The sequence below is a fragment of the Chlorocebus sabaeus genome, chromosome 1 (genome assembly GCF_047675955.1).
Source record: "Chlorocebus sabaeus isolate Y175 chromosome 1, mChlSab1.0.hap1, whole genome shotgun sequence".
In the NCBI taxonomy this organism is placed as follows: Eukaryota; Metazoa; Chordata; class Mammalia; order Primates; family Cercopithecidae; genus Chlorocebus; species Chlorocebus sabaeus.
This window is the reverse complement of record NC_132904.1, coordinates 112,949,502-112,963,419: the sequence shown is the minus strand read 5'-3', so window position 1 is coordinate 112,963,419 and position 13,918 is coordinate 112,949,502.

Below are 13,918 nucleotides of genomic sequence, written 5' to 3'. Positions count from 1 at the left end.
CCCCTGAGTAGTGATTGTACCAGAGAATGAAGCTTTGCTCACCTGGGCCTGGTGCACAATGGGATAAGAAAGCTGCCTGCTTCCTCTAGTTTGGGTCAGGGACAGCCCAAAGCCCCTGGGCCTAGCTTCTCAGAAACTCCCCATCATCCTGGATTGGACTGTGCCTTTCCTGAATTCTGACACTTCTTGTTCCTGCCCCTTCAGGCAAAGACTGGACAAGCAGTTTCCTAGCACTGCCAGCTCTGAGGCTGGTGCCTTTCTGGGGGGATTATTGGCCTTCCTGGATACACTGGCGAGAGGGCTCATGGGTCGGCCAGAGGATGCCCTTGCCAGAGGGGACCGAAGGAATGCCTGACAGTTTTTCTGCCTGACTTTCAGGGCGGAATTCAGACCAGCCTTGGAGTCCTGTGAAGGAGAAGTGCTCCTGGAATCTTCTAGCCCTTCCTCTTCCCACCCAGTTCTAACTGGCAGAAAGACCTCATTTCCTCTTCCCCATGTGGGATCCCTTGACCCCTCTTGCAGTTGGGAGACCTTGATCCTTGCGGGAGGAAGGGGTTGCTGTACCAGGATGGGGTCCCTCCACTCCCCTGGCCAGGGGAAGCATGACCTGCTGAGCTGGAGTCTGGCCCCCCGAGCTGTTGTGGCCTGACAACCTGTGGTTGCTTGCCCAGTACCAGCCCCTCGCTCCCATCTTCTCTCCCTGCTCACCGGAAGGGAGAGGCCAGTATCAGGCTTTCCAGGCTCCGTACTGGTGATCATACCATGGCAAAGGGCGGTGTCTCACACGTGCTGTGGGAGAGCTGCCCTGCCTAAGCAGAGAATTCTGGAGCAGCAGTGGGTATCCCGGGCAGCCACAGGGATTGCCATGGCAACATGCGAGGCAGCAGCAGCAGGAGACTGGATGGAGCAGGCCCTCTTCTAGGCTGGAGCTGAATTCCTGGGGTGGTCAGGAGAGGGCTGGAGGGCAAGAAAGAGATCCATAAACCCACAGGTGCCCCTGACCCAGGGCAGTGTGCCTTTGCTCATGGCCACTTGTCAGCGGAAATCCCACACTCCCTGGTACATGTCTGTTAGGCGACCAGCCTGGGCAGAGGGCCTGTTGGTGTGTGGAGAGGGGGAAGGGGAATCAAACTGAATGGCAGAGATTTGTTTTCTCAGTACCTCTGAAGAATAGAAATGGGTTTTAGGCTGCGCCAGCCTGCGTTTCTACCTGGGGGACTCTGAGCCATCAAAGTTAACCTAGACTAGTAACTGGAGATCAATTACTGACCTGTAATATACTTTCCAACTTCCCATTGTAAAAAGCAGCCTATTTGGAAAAAAAATAAATGGAAGATAAATGGAAGTGCTTTCCTTGGTCTCTGGTGCCACCGAGTCAGTGTGATTCCCTCCCTCCCCAGTTGCCTTTGCCCACTCCTCACTCATTACCTCTACTCAATTAGCCAAGGTTGGGTTAACTCCTCAAGAGCCAGGATGTGGGTGAGAGGGGACTGCTGTCACCTTCTATAGGCATGCCCTCCTCCCAGCACGGTTCTCGGGAGTGCAGAGCAGGCCAAGTCCAGAGCCTGCCAACCTCCTCCCCACCCTCTCTCTCACTGCCAAATCTGACTTTGATTAGCGTGTGGAGGGGGAAGAAAGCAGGAAAATAGAATATTAAAATCTTAATTCAATTTAAAACACTGTCATTCACAGGCATGCCAAACAGTGAGATGACTAATTATTATGCAAATGAGGCAGATAGAAAAGTGATTAATAATTGCACAAATTAAAAATTATTGTAAACATCCTGTGACGAGTGATAAGTCCGATGAAGAGGCGAGAGCGGTGGGCCGGGGAGGCCATGGCGGAGCTGGCTCCTGCATCCTTATTCCCTCATTAGAGGGATTTAATTAGCGCCTGATGATGGGGCTGCGTGCTGCCAGGGGTGGAGGAGTTAGTGGCCAGGGCCTGGGCAGTCTGTGCTGGATCCTCGGTTTCTCTCCGGTTCCTCCTCATTGCTCTGTGACTGGGGCTGGAGCTGGCTGCGCAGGAGGAGGGGTGGGTTGGGGTTGGGGAAAGGCTGGCCACCACAGAGGAGCAGGTGCTGTGCAAAGCTTCTCTGCCCCCTTCCACTGGCCTTTTGCCTGCTGCTACCTCTGTCATGCAAGTCCTCAGGTGTGGGTCAGGGATGACAGTGAGGAGGCCCCTGGGTGGGGAGCTGTGGGCACATCCTGATTCAGCTGGGCAGATTCTTTGGGGTTTAGTGAAGGGACACACGGGGCATGCCCCCGGTGCTGCCAGGTCCCAGGGAGGATGGACAGGTACATGATGCTGCCTGGGGCCTCACGGTTGCCTTGGGTCCAAGTTTCCCTGACTCTGCTGGGCACACAGAAACTAAATCAGTGTCCTGAGCCAAGTGACTTGCCCTTACTCATGTTCAACCTGCATCCAAGTGCCTCGCAGCAGGGAATGCTTAGGAGCCACTTTGGCTTGGGTGGGCATGGCTGCTGCAAGGCAGGGGACAGAGGAGGCCGAGCTCCTCGGGCCCAGCAGCACCAGGTGATTTCCAGGGCATGCAGCCCTCCTGGACTACTCCTGACCAAATAGGGCAGCAGCTGACATATTCTTGACAAAACATACTGGCCAGCCACAGTACAGCTTCCCCCTGCCAGTCCCCGAGCCCTGAACTCCGAGCAGGAGGGGATGGGACTGGGTCAAGGCTCAGGGAGAGGTGGCTGATGATGGGAGATCCATCTCCCTGCTCTACCCCCAGTCACCATGGACCTTAGGGAGATGGTATTCCTTGTCCAGAGAGGACCACAGAGTAAGCTGGGAGGTCAAGAGCCTGGTGAAGAGCTTTTGCTATTCAGAGGAGCAGTGGATGCTGGAAATTATGGCAGTTGGGAGGACTTCTGGATAAGGTGAAGGTGGGGATCTGACCTTTAAAAGATGTAGAGGACTCAGAAAAGAGGGTTGGAGGTGAGAAACAGAGAGAATAGGGTTATCCAAGCCTGTATCTTCTCCCTAAGAGCCCAGATTTTCCTAACGGGGCTAAGAAGCTGAGGTTTTCACAGGCCAAAGGCCCAGCCTGTGTGTCCCTGAATTTTTCTTCCTGAGACTGTGGTGTACAATTAATTTTTTTTTCCTGGTGAGGGTTTGGAGGTGAGAAAGGTTTATATTGTTTCAGGACTCACACAGTTTTCCCAGGGTTAATAGCCTGCACACAGCCTTGTCACCACAGTCACTAGTGCCCTTCTTCCCACCCCGTCTCTGCCAGCCTCATGTCTTCACTCTGGTTCCTGGGTTTCTCTAGTCCCTTTCTGATTCCTGGAGGAGGAAAGTTCTTTCCTACTGGGACTGCAAGTCCACCCCTCTGACTTCTGACTGAAGCTTCCTGGACTCTGAAGGCTCTCCCTTCGCTGTGAACTGTTTGGCCATAGCTGCCAACCTTCAACAAACTGCCTTCTCCATCTCCTCTCTTGGCCCACTCCTGACTCCTGCCCTATACTACCCTGAGTCCCTCCCAGCTCCTGGCTTCTTATTCTGTTTTTCTTTTGTTTTGGTTCTTCTGGGGCTCTGCTGAGGCAGCAAACGGTGATGGGGTGTGGTACTGATTCTGTGTTTACCTTGGACAAGTTACGCCACCTCTCTGTTTCCTCATTGTTATAACTGGGAAAATACTACAACCTCATGGAGTTTTTCACTTACCCTTTCCCATCTTCATCCGTTCATTTATTCAATCAAGACTTCACTTCTATGCGTCCAGTGCTGGGGATGCAAAACTGCAGACGGTCTCAAGGAACGTGAGCCCTGTTGGGAAGCAGATAAAGGAACAGCACGCGCAGAGGCCTGGAGGAGGGAGGAGAATAGAAGGGTGGAGATTGGCAAGGGATTTGGGGTGGCAGGAGGACAGGCTGCACTGGGCAGTGATGGAGTTGGAGGCCTTTTGTTTCCTGGAATTTCAATACGATTTTGTGGGCTCTGAGCAGGTAAGAAAGGACTTTGTTGGGGGGCAGCAGGCAGGACTAACGCTGTGTTTTAGAAAGACCATTTTGGCAGCAGTGTGGAGATGGGCAAGGCTGGAGGCAGGGTCCCCACCCAGAGGCAGCTGTTGCTGTCTGCAGAAAGACAATGAACTGCGGCCATCAGGTGTGGCTCCAGTGTCCCAGGAAGAGGAGAGAGGTTTGTCAAGAGTCAGAAAAGGCAGGATGCAGCGTCTGAGTGACTGTGAGGGTGACCGAGGAGTCGTCTCAGGTGAAACCTGGGTTTCTGGCATGGAGCAGTGCTCTTCTTTGAGAAGAAGGATCCAGGGAAGAAGAACCGTTGATGATGGTGTTGCTTTGGGAATCTTGGGAATGACCACCGTGGATTTAGTTGCCCGGGATGGAGCGGGAATTGAATGTCTGCTATTGAATATTTGATATTGAACATGCTGAGTTTGGCGCTGCATCTGCCCTGCCTGTTTTATTTCTCACTCTGACCATAAAGGGGGCTTGACCCTATCCTGAAGCTTGGCCCTGACCTTCTGCCTTTCAACATTTTGGTTCCTGGGCACCTGCTTGCAGACTTTCTGAGATGAACTCCTCAGTTACTCAGCTGGGTCTACCTTCATTCCCACAGGCTCCTGGTAGATTGGAAGAAGCCACCTTTGACCCTATGGCATTGGACTTGGGTTGTTGTTACCTCTGTTCTGTGCCATGGGGAAGAAGGCTCTTCTCTGCTGAGTCCTAACAGGCAGATACTGGCTGTAAATCCTTTCTAGATCCCTCCCAGGTGCCCATGCTCTGAGGCTACTCGGAAGGGGGTGTGTTGTTGCTGAGACCCCTGAGTCTCACTACTTCAGGCCTGCGCGGGCCCTTCTGACAACAGTCCTGCCTTCTATGTGCCCAGGCTGTCCCCTCACCTCGGGGGCGGAGATAAGGCCTGGGGTCTGAGTTTGAGGGGACTGATGCCTGGCAGGGCTCCTAGCAGTAAGGCGGAGCTGCTTCCCTCCTCAGAGCGATTTTCCAAACCAGCTTCCCAGTCTTCTGAGGCCGCCACCACCCCTGGGAAGCACACATTTGTGGTTGCCAAACAGTCAAAGGGCAGTGGCTCTCTCTTCCAGGGCAGTGTGGGCCTGCTTCTGGCTCCCCGGGGAGGGCTGCACCCCCACCCACCTGTGCCCGTCATTAAGAGTAAGCAGTCCAGAGTGCAGTGCATGGTGGGACCCGTGAGGACCCCACCCAGAGCCCCTAGTGGTCCAGTGTCTCCTTTATGCCCTCCGCAGTTCTCACAGTGCCCTGGGAAAGTCCAGGTGTGTGCTTTTGCTATCTGGAGAGCTCCTGGTCACTTTCTGATATGTCTCCAGCAAGTCAGCACTATCAGTGTTGCCCCAATATCTCTTCGGCGGAATCCCTGTCAGGCTTCTGCCATTCATAACTACTTCCCACAGAAGCCCAGGAACAGTCCAGTCATTCCCAGTGAGCTCCCAGTTGTGCCAGGTTGCTCCCAGACCTCACAGTGGGCTTTTAGTGATACCACATTGTGTACCCAGGAGCCCCTGGTGTTCCCCCAAGAGCATTCCAGCATGTTCCCAAGAATGCGCCGACACATGGCATCAACATTCCACTGCTCCTGCAAGATTTCCAGTAGATTCCATTACTTCTCAAGCTATCTCCACCAATGCTGCCGATGTGCCTAGAGGAGAATCCGCTGTCCTGCCCACCAGGAAGGAAGAGAGGTTCTTTGCCCACTCCTCCTGCAAGATGCCTGGGCGTTCCTGCTGTGGGAGGCTGGTAGGAAAGGGAAAGGAGTGGGAATAACGTTTGCTGAGTAACAGGTAACAGCTGTGGTGCAATAAGCTGCAAGGTGGGTGGTATCCCCATTTTATAGATTCAGAAACTGTTACCCAGAGTGGAGTAATTTTTTTCCAAAGGCAGTAAATGGCAGGGAGCAATCAGAGGGCAGCTCTGTCAGGTCTGACTACATCCCTGCCTGTCCAGAGCCTGCAGAGACCCAAAGAGAAGGCAAATCCCAGGGCCAGAGACACACAGAGTGGGGGCTGGGGAGGGTGGGCAATGGGCTCTAGGCTCCTTCCTTCCCTCCCTACTTTGTTTTCTCCTTTGGATTGCAGGCATATTTGTTCCTGAGAAGGAAAGGAAAGGGGTTAGGACTGGTAGAGCCGTCCTGGTTTCTTTGGAGAGAAGCTATGGTTCCCAGGAACGTCTTGGCTCTCAGGGGACTGCAGGGGTCAGATCCATCCTCTCTAGTTTCACACACGCCTACTCAGCTTCCACATTCCACATCCAGTGGCTCACCAGACCCACCCACCGGCCCAGATGACCCAGTTCCAGGGCTGGTCTCAGGGTTCTGGGCTCCCTCCTTGACCTCCCCTCAGCCCTGGGCATGGCCTCAAACCCCATCCAGGTCCTGGGTTGTGCATCTGCCTTCCTGCCCCTTGCCCACACTCGCTGCTGCTCTCCCACTAGCTGCCTTCCCTGGCATGGGCGACCTTGCTAGTGCCAGGGGACTCTGAACAGCACCAACTCAGCAGGTGGGGCGATGGAGCCGCTTTGCAGGTGGGGAACAGGAGCAAGGCTGGTTCTTTCCCTTCCCTGACCCAGCGGGGTCCCTTTGCCCTTGGGAGTGTGGATAGAAGGGTAGGGAACTGGACAGGGAGGATGAGGTCCAGTGCCCTGGGTGAGGGCCCTGGTGGGGGAGGCTGTGCCAGGTGGCTTGGCCTCCCCAGCAAGGACTCTGCCCCTTGTTCCAGCCTTGTGGGGGGAAGAGGAAGAAGGGCTCTGGTGTTGTGTCGGGCAGCAGCCTCCCACACGGAGTCGGGAGGGGAAAGTTGAAACGCACCTTGGCTCCTGACCATCTCCTCCGCACCCCCACCTCCACCCCCACCACAGCAGACATTGTTGGAAGGCATATTAATGGAGGGGTTAGGCAGTTTGGAGACAGACTGCCTAGGTTTATATCTTCTATCTCATTCTAGCTGGGTGACCTTGGACATATCACTTAGGGTCTCTGAACCCCGATTTCTCCATTTATAAAATGTGGCTAATAATGTTACTTACCTGTCACATGGTAAATACTCAATTGAAAAGGCTAATGTGAGAATGCCATTTTCTGTATGTACGTGATGCTTCATACGGTCACACTGGTGCACATATGTGATTATGTGTGGACTTCCTGTGTGCTTTGCCCTTCTCCAGCTTTGCTGTCTGTCCTTGTTGCTTCCAGAAGGTTGAGAGGGAAGTGAGGGGTCTGCTCCTGACAACGCTGACTACTCAGGGGCTGAGTGCTGCCCACAAAAGTAGGTAGCAGAGGAGAGAGGACTTGGCCTAAGCAAGGGAGCCAGGGCCTTGCAGGGGAAAGGAAAAGGGGGCAGGGGGAAGGAGGACAGGGAGGGTGGCTGGGTATGGCAGGAGTCAGGGCATCTCAGAGGCGTGAAGGACCTGGGGTGCTGCCTTCCCGCTCGGGCTCACCTGTCCAGCCCCCACACTGCCCTCCACACCAGAGACCCAGCAGTGCTTCTGCTAAGGCCCCTGGCCAGGGGGTGTGGGTCACCTGCACCTGCTGCTTGCCTTTGGGGGAGATTTTTTTTTGGGGGGGGATTCTTGGCTGTCTTGGGTTATGCTCCTCCTCCTGGTGTACCCTAGGCAGGGAACAGTTCGGGGAGGATGGGAGGCTGCTGTGAGGATTATAGATGGGTTACTTCACAGACTCCGTGAGTCTGGGGCTCCTTCTGTGAAATCTTAGTGACAGGACACGAACCCAAGAACTGTTGGCATGTGGCATCCTTGCCTCAGGAACTCTTCAGCAAGTGCTGGAGTTCACATGGCCAGCCTGAGGGAGGGGCCTCTCCTTCTGTGTTCTCTCTGAGCCCCTACCCCTCCCTGCAGCCCCGTGTCCTGGCAGGGGTGGGTGGTAGCGGGGAGGAGGGAGGGGCCTCTCCTTCTGTGTTCTCTCTGAGCCCCTACCCCTCCCTGCAGCCCCGTGTCCTGGCAGGGGTGGGTGGTAGTGTGGAGGAGGGAGGGGAGATGGTTCGCGATCTCCAGCTGCAGTGAATTTGGGACTAAGCATCATTAATGCTGACAGATGCCAGCCATACTTAATTGTAGAATAACAGGACAGTCTAGGGAAAAAAAAATCACTAAAAATATTGACTAGAGGCTTCAGATTTGTGCCTCCTCCCTGCACACCCCAATATGAGATAAATCTCTCTGCATTTATGGACTCTGAGCGTGTCTCCGCATCCCTGAAATGCCGGCAGGGCGGGTGGCTTGCCTTCCTCGGGTCTGGTTCCCTCTCCTCAATATCCCTGTAAAGTGGGGGCAGGTGGAGGAACATGGAGAAAGAAAGGACAATGATGTGCGCAGGGCCCTATTGTGGGGATGGGGGCCGGAGTCACCCCCACCACCCCAGGGTGGCGAAGAGAAAGGGTTGGGTTTATGAGCCTCTCTTCTCTCTTTTTCTTTTCAATTACAATGATACCTCAGGTAATTAACTGCTAATAACCTTGTTAATTTAAAATGGATGCTCTCCCTTCTGGCTCTCTCAGGGAAAGCTAAAGCCGCCAGGGGTCAGCAGGTTTGGGGGAGCAGGACGGGTCGGGCAGGAGAGGAGAGGATGCTGGGGGGGAGGCCCTTGTGGTGGGCAGGCAGGGCTGTGGCTGGCTGTGTGGCATGCTCTAAGGGGCCCGGCTGATGTGGAAGTTCGGAGGTACTGGGATCCCTTCAGCCCCTCCATATGCCTGGACAATACCTGGATGGGTCACCTGGGCCCCCCCACCTGGGGAAGAGAGCCTGTGGCTCTCTCCAGCAAGGCTTTGCCATGGAGCAGCAGCTGCTCAGCCCAAGGCACCTCCCTGTTATGAACCACCTGGGGCCTTTGGGCTGACAATCCTAGAAACCCAGCCTGCTGAGGGTCACTTCTCCCATCCCCACTGCTTCCCAGTCACAGGGATTGGAGATATAGTCAGGAAGGGAGTAAACATCTCGTTCTGAACAGTTTAGACATGTGTCAGGAGTCAGGCATCTAGACAAGGTATCTGTGATCTTTTTAGTTCAAATATGTATTCGTTTGACGAACTTTTAAAGTCTAGCCCAGATCTTAGTGATACAAACCTGAAGAAAGATATGGTTCCTGCCTTCAAGGAGCTCGTTGTCTCAGTGAAGTAAACAAATAATTACAACACAAACTGTGCAGAGCATAGGGGTAAAAAAACCCAATCTTGTAGGGTGTGGGAAGGCAGGAAGGGCGGCAGTCAGGGCGGCTTTCCAGAGGAGGGGTATTTAAACTGGGCACTGATGGAACAGGAGGAGCTCCCTAGGCTGCTAAGATGGAGTGGAGGAAGGCCCTTCCACCTGGAGGGACGGCAGGAAGCAAGAGAGGCCATGGCTGCCGGGAAATGGGCAGTAATTTGATAGGGATGAAACACAGGGAGAATGAGAAGGCAGCTGGAAAGAGAAGTGGAGCCAGGTCATGAAGGATTGATAGGATTTTTTCCAAGAGGTGACCTCCCTTGCCCATGGGATCTTATCCCAGGCAGCTGGGGGGCCACTCCCTATGGCCTGGTGCCCAAGGAGGCTCCAACCTTGTGGGATTAGCTCCTAGAAGGTGTGGCAAGGAGATCCCTGTTCCCCTGCCCCGTTTTTTTAGAGGACAGGAGATTTTAGAGTAAAAGAATGGGTGTTGGGGGAAGGGGAGGAGAACTGGAGATTTAGAGGTAAATAGATCCCTGGTTTGGTTTTTCCAAGTGGCTTCTCTCTGTCCCACAGTGCTTTGAGACCATTTTGGAGCCTGAGCGCCTGAGTCTTGGAGTGTGTCTAGGGCATCTCCACCCTCCCCGGGCAAGCCACTGTTCAAAGCTGGGAATTTCTGTTCCCAGTGAGCTCCCACTCTGCTGCTGTGGGTCCCTGAGCTCCGCCTGGCAGTGCCCACCATCCTTCCCCAAACCTCAGCTCCCGGAGGAGGCCTGGATGAAGGTGCCAGGAGGGGACAAGAGGATCTCCAGAAAGCTCACATCTAAGATTTGGGGGCTGAAGCCACCCTCGCCACCCTCAGTGGTTAGAATTGTTCGCTTCTGAGTTAGGTCCAGGCGGTCGGAGCCTCCATTCTCTTGTCCCATTCCTGTTGTTTCCATTTTTTTTTTTTCAAGACAAACAGCCACACAGCTCCATCTCTTAATGAAACTGTTTGATGTTAATTAATTATGCAGCAGCCTCATTTGCATTCACAGGCTGTGGCTTCCCAGCTTCTCGCCCACTCTCCTCTGCCAGGAGCCCTGTATGTGCCTCAGGCAAAACAGAGACTTGATGGCGCTAGTGTCTGCCCACTCGCAGGCAACCCTCCCAGTCATTCTGCCACATCTGGAGCAGGACACAGAGGCTGGCCCCCAGGCTGGCCGCTACGCTGGGGGCATGTTGTGAACCCTTGCATCAACCAAAGAAGCCAGGGCACTTGAGTATTATCTAGTTCCTCCTCTTTACTTACCAGCTGCTGCCCTTAGATGGGCATTAACCTTAACCTGGCTTCAGTTGCCTCTTCTGTAAAACAGGAATAACACTAATTTCATCTCAGTGGACCATGCCTTGCCTATCTTTGTGTCTCCGGTGTTAGGTACATGGAAGGGGCTAAAGAAGTGATTTTTTTTTTTTTTTAATCAGATGACCTCTTTGGATCACTTTCAGAGGTTAACTCCAGGATTCTACAGGATCCCCACTTTTAGCAGGGTCCCCAGTTCCATCTGCTGTAACCATAGGCCCTCTGTGATGGTTAATACTGAGTGTCAACTTGATTGGCTTGAAGGATACAAAGTATTGATCCTGTGTATGTCTGTAGCTGTGTTGCCAAAGGAGATTAACATTTGAGTCAGTGGCTGGGAAAGGCAGACCCACCCTTCCTCTGGGTGGGCACCATCTAATCAGCTGCCAGTGCAACTAGAATATAAGCAGGCAGAAAAGTGTGAAAAGAGAGACTGGCCTCACCTCCTGGCCTACATCTTTCTCCTGTGCTGGATGCTTCCTGCCCTTGAACACTGGACTCCACGTTCTTCAGTTTTGGAACTCAGACTGGCTCTCCTTGCTCTTCAGCCTCCAGATGGCCTATTGGGGGACCTTGTGATTGTGTGAGTTAGTATGTCAATACTCAATAAACTCTCCTTTATATATATCTATTCCATTAGGTCTGTCCCTCTAGAGAACCCTGACTAATACACCCGCTAACTCTAAGTGGCCACAATATTGATGCAGCATCCACTGTGTACATAATCTAGTTCTCATCAAGAATACCCACTAGGGCCATGCAGGGCACACCACGAAGGCTCTGCTTTGGAGGAGACATGGTGGGAAGGATGGTGGCCGCTTATGGCTTGAATACTAAGCACATGGTGGAGCGATAAGGCCATGTCCTGTGCTGAGGACCATGGTCGGGGGAATGGACAGTGGTTGTTGAGGCAATTTAAGTGGCAGAGCCGTATGCCCTTGAAATCTCCATAGGTGTCAGGCTAGGTGGGAGGAATCATGTTAAGAAGGCACCTGAAAGGGCAAAATTCACACTGAGTTACAGTGGATGGAACCTGAGCTGTCCTTCATGGCAGAGTAGAAGGTGGGAGGGGGTCGCCAGGCAGTGAATCTCAAGCTTTCAGGGGAGGTGCTCTTTAGCTACAGATCCCCTTCCTGGAAAATGTGCATGTGCACCTCCGAACCCCAAGCGCAATGAGGCCTGCTTCAGGCTCCTGGGTCTGAGGTAGAGGATTCCTGCCTGGTCTGGGCAAAGACATGTGGGCTTTAGAAAAACCAGACAGGAAGAGAGGGAAACAGGGACAGTGGGAGCCAGATGGCCTGCCCAGGGTCTGTGTGGGAAATCCGAGGGGACCTCCTAGGAAGACAGAACTCGCTGTGGGACAGGTTTTGTCTGGAGATGGAGGACTGATCCTGGGACCGTGAGGGTAAGCAGGCTACGACCTCAGAACACAGGAGCCAAAGGGGAGAGGGCCCTGACGTGGCACTGGGGGCAGAGGTAGGAACAGAACCAGGCACGAAGAACTTCCAGCCCTTAGGGTGGTGGGTGGGGCCAGGAGGTGGGGCAGGGAGGCTGCTGTGAGAAAATCGCCAGACTCTGGTGTGAGAGGACCCATCACCTCCTTGAATTCAACCTTCAGGGGAACGTGTGTGAGAGCCATTATGACTCCATGCTCTCAATAAGGAGACTGGGCTTGGAGAGGTTGGGAGTGAGGGGCATGGAGTTGGAGGAAAGAAGGGAAGATGTTACAGAGGCAGATGCTTGTGGAAGGGCAAGTGCTGGGGCTCTGAACCGGCGTCTGTGTGATTCCTAGTGCTGTGCTGCTCACCCGGGGCCATCGGTGCCAGCTCTTCCGTGGGCACTTGCACTCTGGCTGCCACTGCCTACCTTTACCTCACCAGTTGGCAGCCAGATTCCTCCAGACCAGTGATCAGAAAGGGCCTCTGCGTCTCTAGTCCCTGGTCACTAGGCTCTCGGGATCCTGCTCTTTCTATGGGAGCTGAGTTGGCAGGAGCTTGGCTTCTGACCAGCTGCTGGAGGAAAGATGGGAGTCAGATCTTCAGAACGGTGGACCTTTCTTGGTGGATCGTGTTCAAGAAACCAAAGAAGAGAGGCAGTTTGAGTATTGGAAGCAGGCCCGATGGGGAGGCTGGGAACTGGGACTGGGTGCTGCTCTGTCACTCGCTGTCTGATTAGTCTTGGGTAAGTCACTTTTTCTCTCTGGTCCTTAGTTTCTTAATTTGTAAAATGGGATAATTCATCATTCATCCACCTGCCTTTCTGTCCATCCATTATTCCATCTATCCATTCTTCCATCCATACACCTACCCACTCAGCAACTATTTATTGAATGTCACCTCTATGCTGGGTACTGTATGTGGCATTGAGGATACACAGTGTGACAAGGTTGACATGATCCCTGCCCCTTGTGGATCTCAGATTGACCAAGGAAGAAAGATATTAAGTAATAATAACAATAATAATGATAATATAATACTAATGCCTGTCTTCTATGGCTGTTTGGGGACTAAACTAATGAGATAGTGTAGGAGAGGGGTTTTACGATCATTTTCTTGCTAGGAGTTCTTATTGTCAGAAGTCCTGCCCAAGCAGGAGCTAGAGAGGCCTTCAGCTCTTTGAGCCTATGACAATGTTTAGTCCAAACAAACGTCCATTCCCTCTCTATTATCCACCTCAGCCAACTCCTAGAGCTGCTTTTCCTTCCTTTTGCCCCCTGCCTCTAGCTTCCTGCTGTGTCTTGCCTGCAGGAAAGAAAGGAAACCTCAGTGATCAGTCACGTCCCTGCCCTGGTGGAGGGGCGGGATGGGGGAGCTGAGCTAGCTGCTGCTAATTAGCACCACTGAACCTTGGCCAAGCTGGAGAGGCAGATAAAGGGAGGTGGCAGAACGGGGGCGGTACATGCATGGTCCTGTTGAGGGTATCCTAGGCCCAAGATTCTCTAGGGACAGGCCCTGAGGTAACCCCTCTTCCATGCCATCCCTTGGCTGTGCCCAGCTAACATCACCCATGAACACACAGTGGAGAGGGTAGGGCTATATGGCAGTGCAGGAAGTGGATGACCCAGAAGAGAGGACCCTTCCAACTGCTGCCTTCCTTCTCCAGATTCAGGGGAGGTAGTCTCCCCGCCTTCTTAGTATTCTCATCTCCAGATCTCAGTGTGGGCTGTTGCCTCTGTATGGAATGCCCTACCTTCTTCATCACTACATTTCACCTGTCCTTCCAGACCAGAGAAGATGCCTCCACCCAATCTGCCCTACCCACTAGCTGGAAGCAATACCTTCTTTCCCTAAATGCCCACAGCACTTGGTTCATGCCTTGCTTATGCATGTATCCCACTCTCCTTTGCATCATGCGTGTTGGGCATGGGTCTGTTCTCCCCACCATTCTTAGGGAGACCTCCACCTAAGTC